The sequence below is a fragment of the Hemibagrus wyckioides genome, unplaced genomic scaffold, assembly GCF_019097595.1.
Source record: "Hemibagrus wyckioides isolate EC202008001 unplaced genomic scaffold, SWU_Hwy_1.0 Contig26, whole genome shotgun sequence".
Lineage (NCBI taxonomy): Eukaryota > Metazoa > Chordata > Actinopteri > Siluriformes > Bagridae > Hemibagrus > Hemibagrus wyckioides.
In genome coordinates, this window is record NW_026690787.1 from 91705 (window position 1) to 107028 (window position 15324).

Genomic DNA, 15324 nt, shown 5'->3' on the forward strand with positions numbered 1-15324 from the left:
GCCACCATTTGCTCTTTAAAGACTTGTCTCATTTGTTTTAAAATGGATTTGAATGGGCTTGAACACGCGTATGAAAACAAACAAAACTTTACACGTCTCATTACTTCTTTGGAACATTTATTAATAAACTTGAACAAGCATCGGCTCTGTACATCCGACATTAACACTATAAACGTTTTACATAGAGTGCATTGTATAACGTAATGACATCACACCCAAATGAACCGTAATACATTCAATAAAACAAGAGTAGTTCGGCTGATGCCGTAATCTAACGAGTAAGAGTGCAATACTTAACACCCACACTTGCTCTTAGCTTATTAAGTTACCTGAAAACAAAATAACAAATAAGGCTTCTCTTTCACATAAACGATGTAAACATAAACCTTTTACTCTTTTAAGTACCAAACATGTCTCGAGCAAACCTCTTTAACTTTAGCTTAGTGGCTGGCTTTGTCATAATGTCAGCAACCATTTGCTCTGTAGGTATTCCAAGATTACCTTGCCATCATTCACAGTTTCCTTTATAAAGTGCTACTTGATGTCAATGTGCTTGCACCTTTGCCTGTAAACTGGGTTTCTGGCTATTGCTATTGTACCTTGGTTGTCTTCATACACTTTTGTTTGTGCGTATTGGTATGTATCCATACCTTTGAGTAGCTGCTCTAAGTAGATACATTCCTGAATGGCTGATGATAAGGACATGTATTCTGCTTCGCAAGTAGATAATGCTACTGTTGGCTGTTTTCTGGTTTTCCATGAGATCAGAGTAGTAGAGTAGTAGAGGTCACAGTATTTATTTCCACAATGAAATATTGAAATTTGGAGATTTTAGAGACTCAATGGTGAGGGACAAAATAGTCTGTGGGATTCCTGATAATGGTCTCAGGGAAAGACTGTTATGTGAACCAGCTCTGACACTGGAGAAATCAGTCAATATGTGTAGACCTGCTGAAATAACTTGTGCACAAGCCAAGGAACTACATAGAGAAGATGCTGCAGTGCAGGCCATTAAAAAAGAGGAGCAAAACACATTTTGCAAAGCAAAAGCAGCAAAGAATGAAAATCCCAAAGAGTAAGTGTTGAAGATGTGGAGGCAAAATCTGCAACAATAATGTCTCTCCTGCGATGTCTTGCAGACCAAGATGACCTGTTAGACCTCCTTCAAATTCACAAGTCTTACTTAGTGTGTGCAGTTTCGCAAGGTACTGGTCAAAACTCACTCCTTGTGTCTGGTCAGCAGAGAAAAACTTCTCAAAAGTGACATTCTTACTTGGCACGAAGTATTATGGAACATGTGCCACACACAAGACCTGAAATAATTGTTTGGTCTAAAAACCACACACCTGGCAACACACAAACATCATCTGACATTCACTGAATTGAACTAGATGACTGTTCCTGAGAAAATTCAGCAACTTATTATTTCAATCAATTTACGCACTAGGCTTTCTCACAACAAATCAATCTCACTGTTGGATATGTAATCTAATGATGATGAGGTAGTTCTAGGTTTCGCCTTGTTTTATATAAGCTGTATCCGATACTGCCATCCTGTGGTGAGATTGAGAATTGACCTAATACAGGAGACTTACTATCAGGTACCACAGAGTATAGAAGTAATGCATTAAGTCTCTTTATATACTTTCACAAGAAGACCAGCCTGTAACCACTTAATGAAATAAAAATAATAAATGAATTAAATGACTTGAATGAAATTTGTTTTTATACTTGTACTTCTTGATATAATAAATAGCTTTTATTTTCTTTTCTTTTTTAAACACTTCAGTTTCAGACATCTGAATCAGTGTTTATAAGTTAGGTCTGGTGATTAATTTCAGCTCCAAGAAGAGATTCAGGGTCTAAGGTGATCTGTTATAAATAAGGTATCAGCTTTCATATAAGCATTTCTTTAATGTTAATTAATGCAGTAAATAAAGTAAGTTAACAGGGCCTTAATGTAAAGTGTTATCACAGCATGTTTATATGGTTTATTACTCACATAAATAATTGTAATGTGATAAATGTATTGATTATGTCCACTGAAAAAAAAATCAGCTGAATCAGAATAAACCTAAGCTTTTAAACTTTATTTGTAGAAAACATTGTTTTCCTTCTAGGATTAAGCTCTTATTAATTCTCAATATTCTTAAATGGAGGCTTGTGCTCTAGTCATCTCTTAATTTTGGGCAAACAAAATTTGCATTAGTCCACCCTCACAGGTTTTTTTTTTTTTTTTTTAACATTTCACAGGCTGAAAGACTGAATTTGTCAAATGTCAGATTCATTCAATCACCGCAAAACAAAAGACTTGAAGAAACCAACTCGGGTAAAACAACAAATCTACGCATGGAGTCCAAAATTCTGTGACCACATTAATAATCCGGGATTTTTCTTCAACTGCATTTTTTCCTATTTAAAATATAGAAAGTAAACAATAGTTCATTTAAGATTCTGTACTCTTTCTAGGTGTCTATTTAAAGGTCAGATTTTCCTCATGTCTGATCTTTTTTACTGAAGCATGTGTTCAAGTGACACACCACAACACATTTGTATAATTTAATAGTAAAAGTCTTGCACAAAAACAATGCATAATTCAACAACAATACAATTATATTTATTTATTTATTAATATAAATGACAATAATACACATAACATAAATAAACAACATTAATATATTATAATTTTATAATTATAAAAATCCTATACATTTAATACAAATTAAATGGAAATGCAAAAAAAACAAGACTCACATTTTTAACTAGATGCCATAATTACCTTAATCATACCACAATTATATCATTAAAATGATTTACATTTAGAGATTATGCTGGAGATGGTGGTAAGAATCCTCTGGATGCCTGCGCAATCACACCGAGATTCATAAAGTGACCGAATGATGTAGCTATGAACTATGGGCTATGAGCTCATAAGAGGTGTTCTTAAAAAAACTACAGAAGAGGCCTGAGCATGAACACTGGGCTCTTGGGTCTACTGAAAATTTTGGGAACAGGTTACATAGTTAGCTCCAAAATGTTTTTTTAAATTTTTTTCCAACACAACAGACGAGAAGGTATCAAGCGGATTCTCACCACCCCACGTGTTTAAAAGGCTGAAATACTTACATAATTATTAAAAAAGACTAATGCTGAAATCTAGGGGTGAAATAATTACCACACATACTTACCACAGATACTTACCATACATCATGGATATGAGGTGATGAACATGAGGTGATGACTGAGCTTCTGAACTTTTGAACACCTCTCCCATGTAAATAGAAACCAAGTTAACGGGGAAACGGATGATCCATACAGGTGGTGGGATCCATACAGGAGAGAGACCTCTCAGGTGGGGATGAGCTCCTCACAGGTGGTAGGATCCATACAGGAGAGAGACCTCTCATAGGTGGGGATGGGATCCTCACAGGTGGTGGGATCCATACAGGAGAGAGACCTCTCAGGTGGGGATGGGATCCTCACAGGTGGTGGGATCCATACAGGAGAGAGACCTCTCATAGGTGGGGATGGGATCCTCACAGGTGGTGGGATCCATACAGGAGAGAGACCTCTCATAGGTGGGGATGGGCTCCTCACAGGTGGTGGGATCCATACAGGAGAGAGACCTCTCATAGGCCAGATGTCATTGTCCTCAGAGTCACTGAGCTCTCTGTTGTAGCTGAGCTCATCCTCCGGAAACACAAACGTCTCCCTCTGTGTCCCTGTGTCAAAGAAGATAAACAGACAATGTGGCACATTTAAAAACGTCTCATAAAAAGAAGCAGAAACCCTTTTTAATAGCACTGTGTATGTTTTGTAAAGCAGGAAAACCTCCCTATCAAAACAAGACGTATTTACACAAGTTATATTAGTAAGAGTAATTCTGCAGTATGATTAATGCTGTCACACCTAGACTACAGTCTACTGGTCAAATTTAAGAAAAAGTATCGCAAAAGTAACGTAACATTACTTTTTATAAAAAAAATAACTAAGTAATGCAAGTAGTTACTTTTTTAGGGAGTAACACAATATTGTAACGCATTACTTTTAAAAGTAACTTTCCCCAACACTGAATATAATATATAATAAAATATATAATAAAATAACAAATATATTTGTTATTTTTCACATTTTAGTAAACCATGTAAAGGTTGTGAAATTCTGTAAAAATGATCTGTATATGAGTGAAAAATTCAGTTTGTGTTGCGTTTAAAGGAAACTTTTATACATATACTGATGGCTAAAAATAATCAGAATGAGACCGCAATAGGAACAAATATAAACATTTATTTAAGCAAAGTCTATAAGAAGTATACAAATAAGTTTATTTCTAAACAATTCTATACATGTATTTAGAATCTATAGGCTATTGATGGGAATAGGGGGAGTGGGATAGGAACAGAGGGATAGATTAATAAGGGATGATTATTGAGGGATGAGGGATCTTAAATGCTAAGGTTAAGCCCTTCTTCAGGTCCTGGGGTTCACTCTACAAACCTGTAGGAAAGAAAAGAGATTTTTTAAATATTAAGTTGATCAAAAATAGAAATAAAATGATTTCATACTTACATGTGGAGCCTGAGCAATGTAGGAAAAAGAAGTGAGAGAAAAGAAGCAGAATGAAACAGAGGAAGAAAAGATGAAGTGGGTAAGGGGAAAGACATTGCTCAGAGCTCCTCCAAAATGTCCATCATCAGCTGGACGTGCAGCTTGAGGAGTCGCTGAACTGTGGTGGCTAAGGCTGCTGGGTCACTGTAGAGCTCCAGAGGCTGAGTGAAGAGTACTTCAGCAAGCTCTGTAAGGTAATCCTATTGACAAATTCCACACACATCCAACATAGTGTCACTGAGTTTAAGATACAATCCTGAGAATTTGTGGATCGTGGCATCAGAAGATATTCAACACTTACAATAAGCACTGTGAAGTACAGCTCTGCTGCAGGCTCCCACACGTCCACGTCCCACATGCTGAAGAGCGCAAGCAGGCGCTCCAAGAAACCTCCCTTAAACTTTTGGAAAGAAAGACAAGCTTCATTAATGCCATGTCTTATCAGGTTTAAAAAATATGGAAAAAGAAAACCAGATCAAATAGACCATGTTCTGAAATTCAAACATTACTTAGAAATCTCCTGATAAGACACTTACTGGCTGAGGTTTTGAGCCATTTATAAAGTAGCTGAAGAAAATCAGCTCAAAAAAACATCCAGGAAGTTGTAGTGGTGGTCCTGCACAGAGTAGAAAAGATACAAAAATAAATTAGCTTTACATATTGGAGTCCTGTTTTCTATATTAGCAAAATCTTTTATCTTTAAACATCTGTCATTTCACACAGGCGTTTATTAGCTTACACAGGAGCTGAGCTCTGCTTTAATCGATTCCTGATTGGAAGGCGTCCTCAGGAATCGAATCAGGGCCTCGTAGGCCAACTGCACACCAACTGCATCCTGTTAAAGCAAACGAAAAAATCTCTGTAACTCACTTTGGCTATGGCTGAGAAACTGAAATTATTTCCATCACAAAAATGATACAGTCTTTCATCATTCTGAAGTCACCTGGTTGTTAGCTGCTGCCAGTCGCATGACCATCTTCTTTCCAGCCATGAACAAGAAGTTCTGCTTGTGGATGCTGGCAAGCAGAGTCTGAATATAAGACAGCACACAATATAAAAGTTAAAGCAGAGTGGACTTTACCTGCGCAGTAACAGCAGCTGAATAAAGGTTTTACTCACAGCAAACGCCTCACGAAGCGCGGGCACCTTCAGGCCGATTTCAGTCACCCCTCTGTCTGAAAGATGGCAGCTAAGAAACAAGAGATGTAAATGTTTAGTGTATATTAAACATACAATACACTGTTACATCATTAAAGAGTGAAGAGGATCGTACCAAATAAAGGGCACCTCCAACTCCTCTGGGTTAAGGCGCTCCTCACTCTCCTGCAAGCCAAATCATTAAATCATTAAAACTCACACAGTAAATTTTACAGTATCCGAATCAGGGGAATAGCAGCATATGTAGATACACATCAGGTCTGAAAGTCTGAATTACCTCACAGTCGTTGTGATCATAGTCCCAAGTGGAGGTGAACATCTGTCCATCTTCAGCCACATACAGCAAAGTGCAGGTTACCGTTGTAATGGTTTGCTGTTGAATAAAAAAAATATCCACACTGAAGACAAATAAAAGCACAACTGACAAAATTCTAAAAGTTACTAACTACAAGATACACTTCATGACAGTGCAATAAATTTACCACAAAATAATGTGGCACGACGAATGATGTCTCCATTCGGTTACAGGAGATGAACTCTGTAACCCTCCCAGATTCAGCCTTAAGAGAACAAATTAAAGTGAACACAATTAGTCACTGCAATTAACAAAAGTTTTGTGATGCCACAACGAATAATCCCTTACCTGTATGCCAGTGAAACAGTTCTCTATGGAGGACTCATAAGGGAATCCCTGCAAATGACAAAAAGCTGAAACTCAAGATCTATTTCACAAACGTGAGCGTCTAATAATCATCAAGGTCAATTCTCTTCCTCAGAGTAATTAAGTCTGTGATTACCATGTGATTCAAGCTGCTCGTCTTGGTGGATTTAAACCAACAAAGATGGCTCTGTGGGCCCCTTATCATCCCCAGGAAGTATGTTTTCATTTCCACTGACTGAAAATAGAGAAACAAAACTAAACATTAGAACTTGTAAAGACGGGTGTTTGTGTGTTTGTATCTCAGCTGCTGCACTGTAGAATACCTTGAACTGGGAGATGGAGGCCTGTGCAGAGAGGAACTGAATATTACACCAAGCGCTGATCAGCTCACCAGCATCGAGCGGCTGTGAAAAGTAGAGCAGGAAGATCATGAGTGCTTCTGATCACAGCAGTTTCATACTAATATTCTGTCACTTAGAAAAAAACAGAAAAACAGGTGAAGGGTCTTGAGGTTGTTCTGTGGGCAGCAGCTGGATGTTCGGCTCAACAAACTTAAAACACACAAACACAATTAGTCACTGCAGTTCATAACATTTTGTGATGCCACAATGAATAATCCCTTACCTGAATGCCAGTGAAACTCTCCTTATCACTGGTATAATAAGGGAATCCCTGTAAAAGACAATTAGATGAAACTCAAGATCTACAACCACATTTCACAAAAGTGCTCTTCTAAAAATCATGTCAGTTGAAAAATGTCCATTCTCTTCATCAGAGTAATAAAGACTGTGATTACCTCGCGAGTCAAGCAGTGTGTCTCTGCGCTTTCAAACCAGCAGAGCCGACTCTCTGGACCCCTCATCATTCCAATGATGTCTCTGCTTATGTCCACTGGCCAGAAATAGAGAAACAAAACTTAACATTAGATCTTGTAAAGAAGGATGTTTGTGTGTTTGTATCTCAGTTACAGCAGTGTAGAATACCTGGGAGAGGGAGGAGACTACAGACACACACTGAACATCACGGCAGGCACTGTCCGGCTCATCAGCATCGAGCGGCTGTGAAATGTAGAGCATGAAGATCATAAGTGCTTCTTATCATATCAGATTTATACTAACATTCTTTACAGTAAAAACAACCTTGTAAAATCCATTGATTGGCTTTAGGAAATAAATGAAGGATTTTCTTACCAGAATGACAGCTGAAGGTTCTTCGTGTGGTTCGGTGGGCAGCAGCTGCAGGATTGGATCAATGACCTTAACACACACACACAAACACAAACACACACACACAAAAACACACACACACTTAGAGAAAAGTGGCCTGTAGGTTTTAAATGAAGTTAAAATATTACTATTTAACTGACACATACCTGGGGGACAGAGGGAGTATCTGCTGATTCCTCCAGCACATCCACAGGCTCTGCAATAGATTATTTTTCTGTGACTCAGAATTATGACTCTTCAATTACACAATATCAAACTTTCCTATTAATGCATAAAATTTAATAAAGCAGTGAGTTTGATAATTAGTTAACTTGTGAAGAAACAGAAAAATTGTAGCAGTCAGATTGTGTAAATTCACTGTACATGTGACCTGATTAAACTCTCTAAAACCTCCTGCCCCTGTCCACCACCCAAATCTATAAAAAATATTATACTGTATAATTATTAAAACCTTTATACTCACTCAGCCATAACATTATGACCACCTGCCTAATATGCTGTTGCTCCCCTTTTTGCTGCCAAAACAGCCCTGACCTGTCGAGGCATGGACTCCACTAGATCCCTGAAGGTGTGCTGTGGTATCTGGCACCAAGATGTTAGCAGCAGATCCTTTAAGTCCTGTAAGTTGCGAGGTGGGGCCTCCATGGATTGGACTTGTTTGTCCAGCACATCCCACAGATGCTCGATTGGATTGAGATCTGGGGAATTTGGAAGCCAAGTCAACACCTCATTCTCATTGTTGTGGTCATCAAACCATTCCTGATCCATTTTTGCTTTGGGGCACGGTGCATCATCCTGCTGAAAGAGGCCACAGACATCAGGAAATACCGTTACCATGAAAGGGTGTAGATGTCAAAGCAACATCCATATGGATGGCAGGACCAAAAGGTTTCCCAGCAGAACATTGCCCAAAGCATGACACTGCTTCCGCCAGCTTGCCCTCTTCCCATAGTGCATCCTGGTGCCATGTGCACAAACACCCGTCCATCCACGCCATGTTAAAGAAAACTTGATTTATCAGACCAGGTCACCTTCTTCCATTGCTTCGTGGTCCAGTTCTGATGCTCATGTGCCCATTGTTGGTGCTTTCAGTGGTGCACAGGGGTCAACATGGGCGCCCTGACTATGCAGTCCCATAAGTAACAAACCGTGATTTACTGTGTATTCGGACACCTTTCTATCAGAACCAGCATTAACTTCTTCAGCAATCTGGGCAACAGTAGCTCGTCTTGTGGATCGGACCACATGGGCCAGCCTTCACTCTCCACGTGCATCAGTGAGCCTTGGCCGCCCATGACCCTGTCACCGGTTCACCACCGTTCCTTCTTTGGACCACGTTTGATAGATACTGACCACTGCAGACCGGGAACATCCCACAAGAGCTGCAGTTTTGGAGATGCTCTGATCCAGTCGTGCAGCCATCACCATTTGTCAAACTCGCTCAAATCCTTACACTTTCCCATTTTTCCTGCTTTTAACACATCAACTATGAGGACAAAATGTTCACCTGCTGTCTAATATATCCCACACACTAACAGGTGCCATGATGAGGAGATCATCAGTCTTATTCACTTCACCTGTCGGTGGTCATAATGTTATGGCTGATCGGTGTACATCTGTAACCATGCCCTTTAGCGCGAGAGCTGATTAATCAGTAGTCTAAGTATGATTTAGTATAAAACCAGTAGTCAGGGTTGTTAAAAGTCACTTTTTAATGGGGATGAGTATTATATTGTGGAAATAAATGAAATTCTCGTTGGTCAAGCTCATCAACTCGTTCAGGATTTTAGTGTGTAATGTAAAACAACAGCCAAGTTCACTAGCAGCTTAACTAACATTAGGCTAAACATTATATTTATATTATATTTACCGATAAAATGTGTACAAATTACAACAAATAGACATGTAGATATAATTAGTCCAACTATTACAGTGTAATTTAAATCGGTAAAAATCGGCTAAAGTCCGCTAGCGCGCTAGCTAGCGGATCACAAGGCTAATCATGATTTAGTGTAAAACCAGTAGTCAGGGTTGTTAAAAGTGACCTACTAACAGGGTAAATATTTCATTGTGCAAATAAAATAAATTCTTGACCAAGCTTAAGGATTTTATTGTGTCATTTAAACCAGTAGCCGAGTTCGCTAGCACGATAACTAGCATGATGCTAACTGTGTAAATGAAATGATTAGCGAAGTTCTCTAGGTAGATAACATACATCTGTAACTAAGTCCTTTAGACCTGACTAAATCACTAGTCTAGTCATGATTTAGTGTAAAACCAGTACTCAGGGGTGTGAAAAGTCACCTTTTAAATGGGTAAATATTATATTATGGAAATAAACTAAATTCTCGTTACCCGAGCTCATCAACTCGGTTCAGGATTTTAGTGTGTAATTTAAAGCAGCAGCATGTTCACTAACAGGTGAACTATTATTAGGAGAAATATCATATTCACATTAATATAACCAATAAAGTGTTAAATAATTACAACAAATATACAAGTTCTCTCGGTAGATATGCTTAGTCCAAATATTACACTGTCATTGAAATCGCTAAAAATCGGCTAAAGTCCGTTAGCGCGCTAGCTGCTGAATCACAAAGCTAAGCACGATTTATTTTATTAAAACCAGGAGAAGGGGTTGTTAAGAATGGACTTCTAATGGGGGCAAATATTTCATTGTGGAAATAAAATAAATTCTTAAACCGAGCTTAATGATTTTATTGTGTAGTTTAAACCAGTAGCCAGGTTCGCTAGCACGGTAACTAGCATTAGGCTAATTCACGGCAAGATGAGGTGTCTTGTGTGCTACATAACATTAGACTGTAACACTGTCACTTTAACATGATTTATTGTAGAAACAGTGTGGCATTAAAGGATAAAGATCATCCTACCTTGAGGACACTGAGTGTGTTCAGCAGGAGCAAATAATAAAATGTAAAATATATAATTTGTAAATGCATTTTTTACGGACTTCACTTCCTGGTTTCCGTACAGTTCGGTTTTTCTCGGAGGTTTTCGGTAGATGCCGTAAACAGGAGTTTTTTTTTTTTTAAGGTCGTATCGTCTTTAAACTGGTCCTACAGCTTGAATTCTAACTGTACAGCTACATGCTGCCTTAAACTTCAGCTATGCTTCACTCCCTGGGCTTCCCGGACATTTCAGCTTATTATTATGATTATTATTATTATTTATTCATTATTGACTCTTGTTACTAGTTAGTGCTGGTTTATACTAGTTAGTGCTGGTTTATACTAGTTAGTGCTAGTTAGTGCTGGTTTATATTGGTTTATACTAGTTAGTGCTGTTTTATACTAGTTAGTGCTGGTTTATATTGGTTTATACTAGTTAGTGCTGTTTTATACTAGTTAGTGTTGGTTTATACTGGTTCTGAAGGTCGCAAGATTTGGATTATCTTTTGGCATTTTTGCTACACCCCTGTTTCGGATTTCTCTGTACTCCACTACTGGATTTGACTCCTACACCGACTCTACAGCGCAGCGATGATGAACTTCGGGGGAGGAGCCGAGCCTCAGCACCCGGATGTGGATCCCGAGCCCGGATGGAGCGGACTGTACGACCCCTGGAACGGTGAGTTACTGAGTTTCCTCTTTTTCACTTAAGTATAAAGTCTTTTAAACACCGCGTTATTACAAAAAACCACAATCAGGAATATCGTTTTATATGATTAGATGGTTTTGAGAAATTCTGTTCGGCTAATCTTTATTCGGCTAATCGCTTTACGTACACGATCAGTATGCTAAAGCTAGCGGACAAAATGGCAGACTCCAGTGAAACGAGCAGGGAAGAAGAAAACAGTGTTGATGTTTTCAGATATGTTAACATCAGCTTTTCATAAAAGTCCCAATGTTTACTTAACGTTTGTTAAAGTTTACTAAGTCAAGCCGAGGAGTATTAGCAAAGATTAACTAGACGGCTAGTTAGCATGTAGCTAAGTAATTGTTTTTCAATGTTTATGGTTTTTTTTTGATGGAGTGAATAGAATAAGTTAAAATACTTACAATAACATGAAGTAACTTATTATTTTAAGGATTTTTCATTGTCCGTGTTTGTCGAGTTGTTAAAGCGGAGAGAGAAAGGGGCTGTGAGGAAAGGCAGCTAGCTGAACAAAACCAATCGGTACAAATAAATGGAGCTAGTGTGGCAATGTAGAGTGCAGCTTAGGCAAAAATATCAAGCTGTTTGTTTCAATTCTGTTCAGCAAGGTTTTGTTTCTAGCTGTCGTGAATAAAATAGTTAGGAGTAGTGTAATTTACGATAAAGGGCGAATTTTTGAGAGGAGACACAATTGGACTCAAAGGGGATGTGAACCACTGGAGTAAGAAAGTGCTAAAGTAATAGACTGTAATAGAAATGTATTTTAATCTGCATTTTTTGGGGGAAGATATTTTTAAGCATTGAAATAAGTGCACAGTGTGACTAACAGTGAAGCCGTGATACTGGAAGAGCCCTGTATAACACCTATAAATGCAGCTAAAATGTAAATACTGTAAATGTAAATAAAATAGTTTTTAATGCACTGTTATAGAAAGATTACAGTAATATAACTTGTGTAAATACTTCTTGTTTTGATAGTGAGGCTTTCCTGCTGTATAAAACATACACAGTGCTATTAAAATAAAACCCCATCCCCTTTGAGGAGGCCACCACCTTCAGGGAGTCCACAGCCTTCAACAGTTCCTTTGCCCCAGCCTTATTTCAATTTCGACATCCACAACATTGTGGCTGGTATGTACTATGCTCCTGCCACAATGATAACTCCTGTCCCACGCCAGGGCATAAGGAGGAGGTGGGACGAAGAGGATGGCAATCAAGAAGCCCCTCTGAGTAGACGGCAGCGTGTGGATCCTGATGGGGAGATGGAGTTCATCAGGACGCCTGGACTTGAGGATTTAGAGAGTTTAATCAGTCACATGTACAGTGAATTTACACAAGCTACTAATGCTACAATTAGTCTGTTTCTTCACAAATTAACTAGCTAACTAACTCACAAGTTTATTAACTTTTAAGCATTAGAAAGAAAGGAGAGAAAAATTTACAAGGTCTCTCTCTCTCTCTCTCTCTCTCTCTCTCTACTACCTTATAAATTTGGCCATTTTAATGTTTTACATTTAACAGAAAATATTAGTTGTAATTAAACTTACATGAAACTAATTTATTGCAGAAGCTGTGGATTTGCTGAGAGAATCGTCAGATACTTCCTCAGTCCTCCAGGTATGTGTCAGTAAAATATTTTAACTACATTTGAAACGTGTAGGCTGCTTTTGTCTAAGTGTGTGTTTTTTTTTTTTTTTAAGGTCGTATCGTCTTTAAACTGGTCCTACAGCTTGAATTCTAACTGTACAGCTACATGCTGCCTTAAACTTCAGCTATGCTTCACTCCCTGGGCTTCCCGGACATTTCAGCTTATTATTATGATTATTATTATTATTTATTCATTATTGACTCTTGTTACTAGTTAGTGCTGGTTTATACTAGTTAGTGCTGGTTTATACTAGCTAGTGCTGGTTTATACTAGCTAGTGCTAGTTAGTGCTGGTTTATATTGGTTTATACTAGTTAGTGCTGTTTTATACTAGTTAGTGTTGGTTTATACTGGTTCTGAAGAGGATGGCAATCAAGAAGCCCCTCTGAGTAGACGGCAGCGTGTGGATCCTGATGGGGAGGTGGAGTTCATCAGGATGCCTGGACTTGAGGATTTAGAGAGTTTAATCAGTCACATGTACAGTGAATTTACACAAGCTACTAATGCTACAATTAGTCTGTTTCTTCACAAATTAACTAGCTAACTAACTCACAGGTTTATTAACTTTTAAGCATTAGAAAGAAAGGAGAGAAAAATTTACAAGGTCTCTCTCTCTCTCTCTCTCTCTCTCTCTCTCTCTCTACTACCTTATAAATTTGGCCATTTTAGTGTTTTACATTTAACAGAAAATATTAGTTGTAATTAAACTTACATTAAACTAATTTATTGCAGAAGCTGTGGATTTGCTGGGAGAATCGTCAGATACTCCCTCAGTCCTCCAGGTATGTGTCAGTAAAATATTTTAACTACATTTGAAACGTGTAGGCTGCTTTTGTGTGTCTGTCTGTGTGTGTCTGTCTGTGTGTGTGTGTCTGTGTGTGTGTGTGTGTCTGTGTCTTAAGGTTGTTGAGCCAATCCTGCCGGTGTGTGTGTGTGTCTGTGTGTTTGTGTGTGTGTGTGTCTGTGTGTGTGTGTTTCTGTGTCTTAAGGTCACCATCTTTGTTACTCTGATGAAGAGAATTGATATTAATGATTATTAGATGAACACTTTTGAGAAGTAGATCTTGAGTTTCAGCTAATTGTCATTTGCAGGGATTCCCTTATCAGACCACCATCGAGGACCATTTCACTGCCATACAGGTGAGGGATTATCTGTTGTGGCATCACAAAACTTTTGTTAGTTGCAGTGACTAATTGTGTTCACTTCAAATTGTTCTCTTAAGGCTGAATATGGGAAGGTTACAGAGCTCCTTTCCTGTAACCGGGTGGAAACCATCATGGAGCCACTTGAGGATTATGTGGTAAATTTATTGCAGTATCATGAAGTCTTTATTGTAGATAGTAACTCTTGGAATTTTGTACACATATGGGTCTGCAGTGTTTTTATATATTTTTTTAATTTAACAGCAAACCTTTAAAAAGGTGTCCTGCACGTTCCTGCATGTGGCTAAAGATGGTCAGGTGAACACCTCCACCTGGGAGCAGGAGCAGGTTGACTCTCCCCACAGTGATTCAGAGGAACAGTACGACTCTGAGGTAATTCTGTGTTTCAGACCTGATGTGTATCTACAGATGCTGCTATTCCCCTGAATGGGAGGCTGTAACATTTACTGTGTGAGTTTTAATGATTTATTGCTAATGTGTCTTGCAGGAGAGTGAGGAGAGCCTTAGCCAAGAGGAGATGGAGGTGCCCTTTACTTGGTACGCTTCTCTTCACAGTTTAATGGTATAAAGGAGTAATGTATGTTTAATACACTAAGCATGTAAATCTTTTGTTTCTTAGGGACCATCTTACAGAGAGAGGGGTAACTGATATCGGCCTGAAGCTGCATGCTCTCCGTGAGGCGTTCGCTGTGAGTAAAACCTTTGTTTAGCTGCTGTTTTTGCTCAGGGGAAGTTCACTCTGCTTTAACTTATATTATGTGCTGTCTTATATTCAGATTCATGAGTAATATGAGTAATTAAGGAATAATAATTAAAATAACAAGCATCAAAAGCTAATTTTATAACAATCACAGCCTGCTAAAAAAAGGACATTCTTAGGATAAATATTAAAATAAAATGTACATAATGAAGAGGGCTCTGGGATATGCAGTAGTTGGACATTTGGCCCATGTCATACATCATCTGTGTATCTTTAGTAAAGTACTGGACATGCTGAGGCTTACATACTGCTTCATTTTAGGGTTTAAAATGAGTTTCCACGTTAAAAAAACTGAAGCCAAAGTGATTATTTTGTTTGTTTGCTTTAACAGGATGCAGGTCGTGTACAGCTGGCCTACGAGGCTCTGATTCGTTTCCTGAAGACTCCTTCTTATCAGGACTCGATTGCAGCAGAGCTCTCCGGGTCCTATGTAAGCTTATAAATGCTTGTGTAACATGACAAATGTTTAAATCGAAAAGATTTTG

The 15324-nt window shown here is 38.4% G+C and overlaps 1 long non-coding RNA gene across 1 annotated transcript; it reads right to left on the reverse strand.

Annotated features, from left to right (window-relative positions):
* Window positions 1-6413: 6413 nt before the first annotated feature.
* LOC131350185 (uncharacterized) lies at window positions 6414-6833 on the reverse strand. Its single transcript, XR_009204146.1, has 3 exons — window positions 6751-6833; window positions 6564-6662; window positions 6414-6457 (listed from the first exon to the last, which is right to left on the reverse strand). It is a non-coding gene; the product is annotated as an uncharacterized LOC131350185 (long non-coding RNA).
* Between the last annotated feature and the right edge of the window lie 8491 nt (window positions 6834-15324).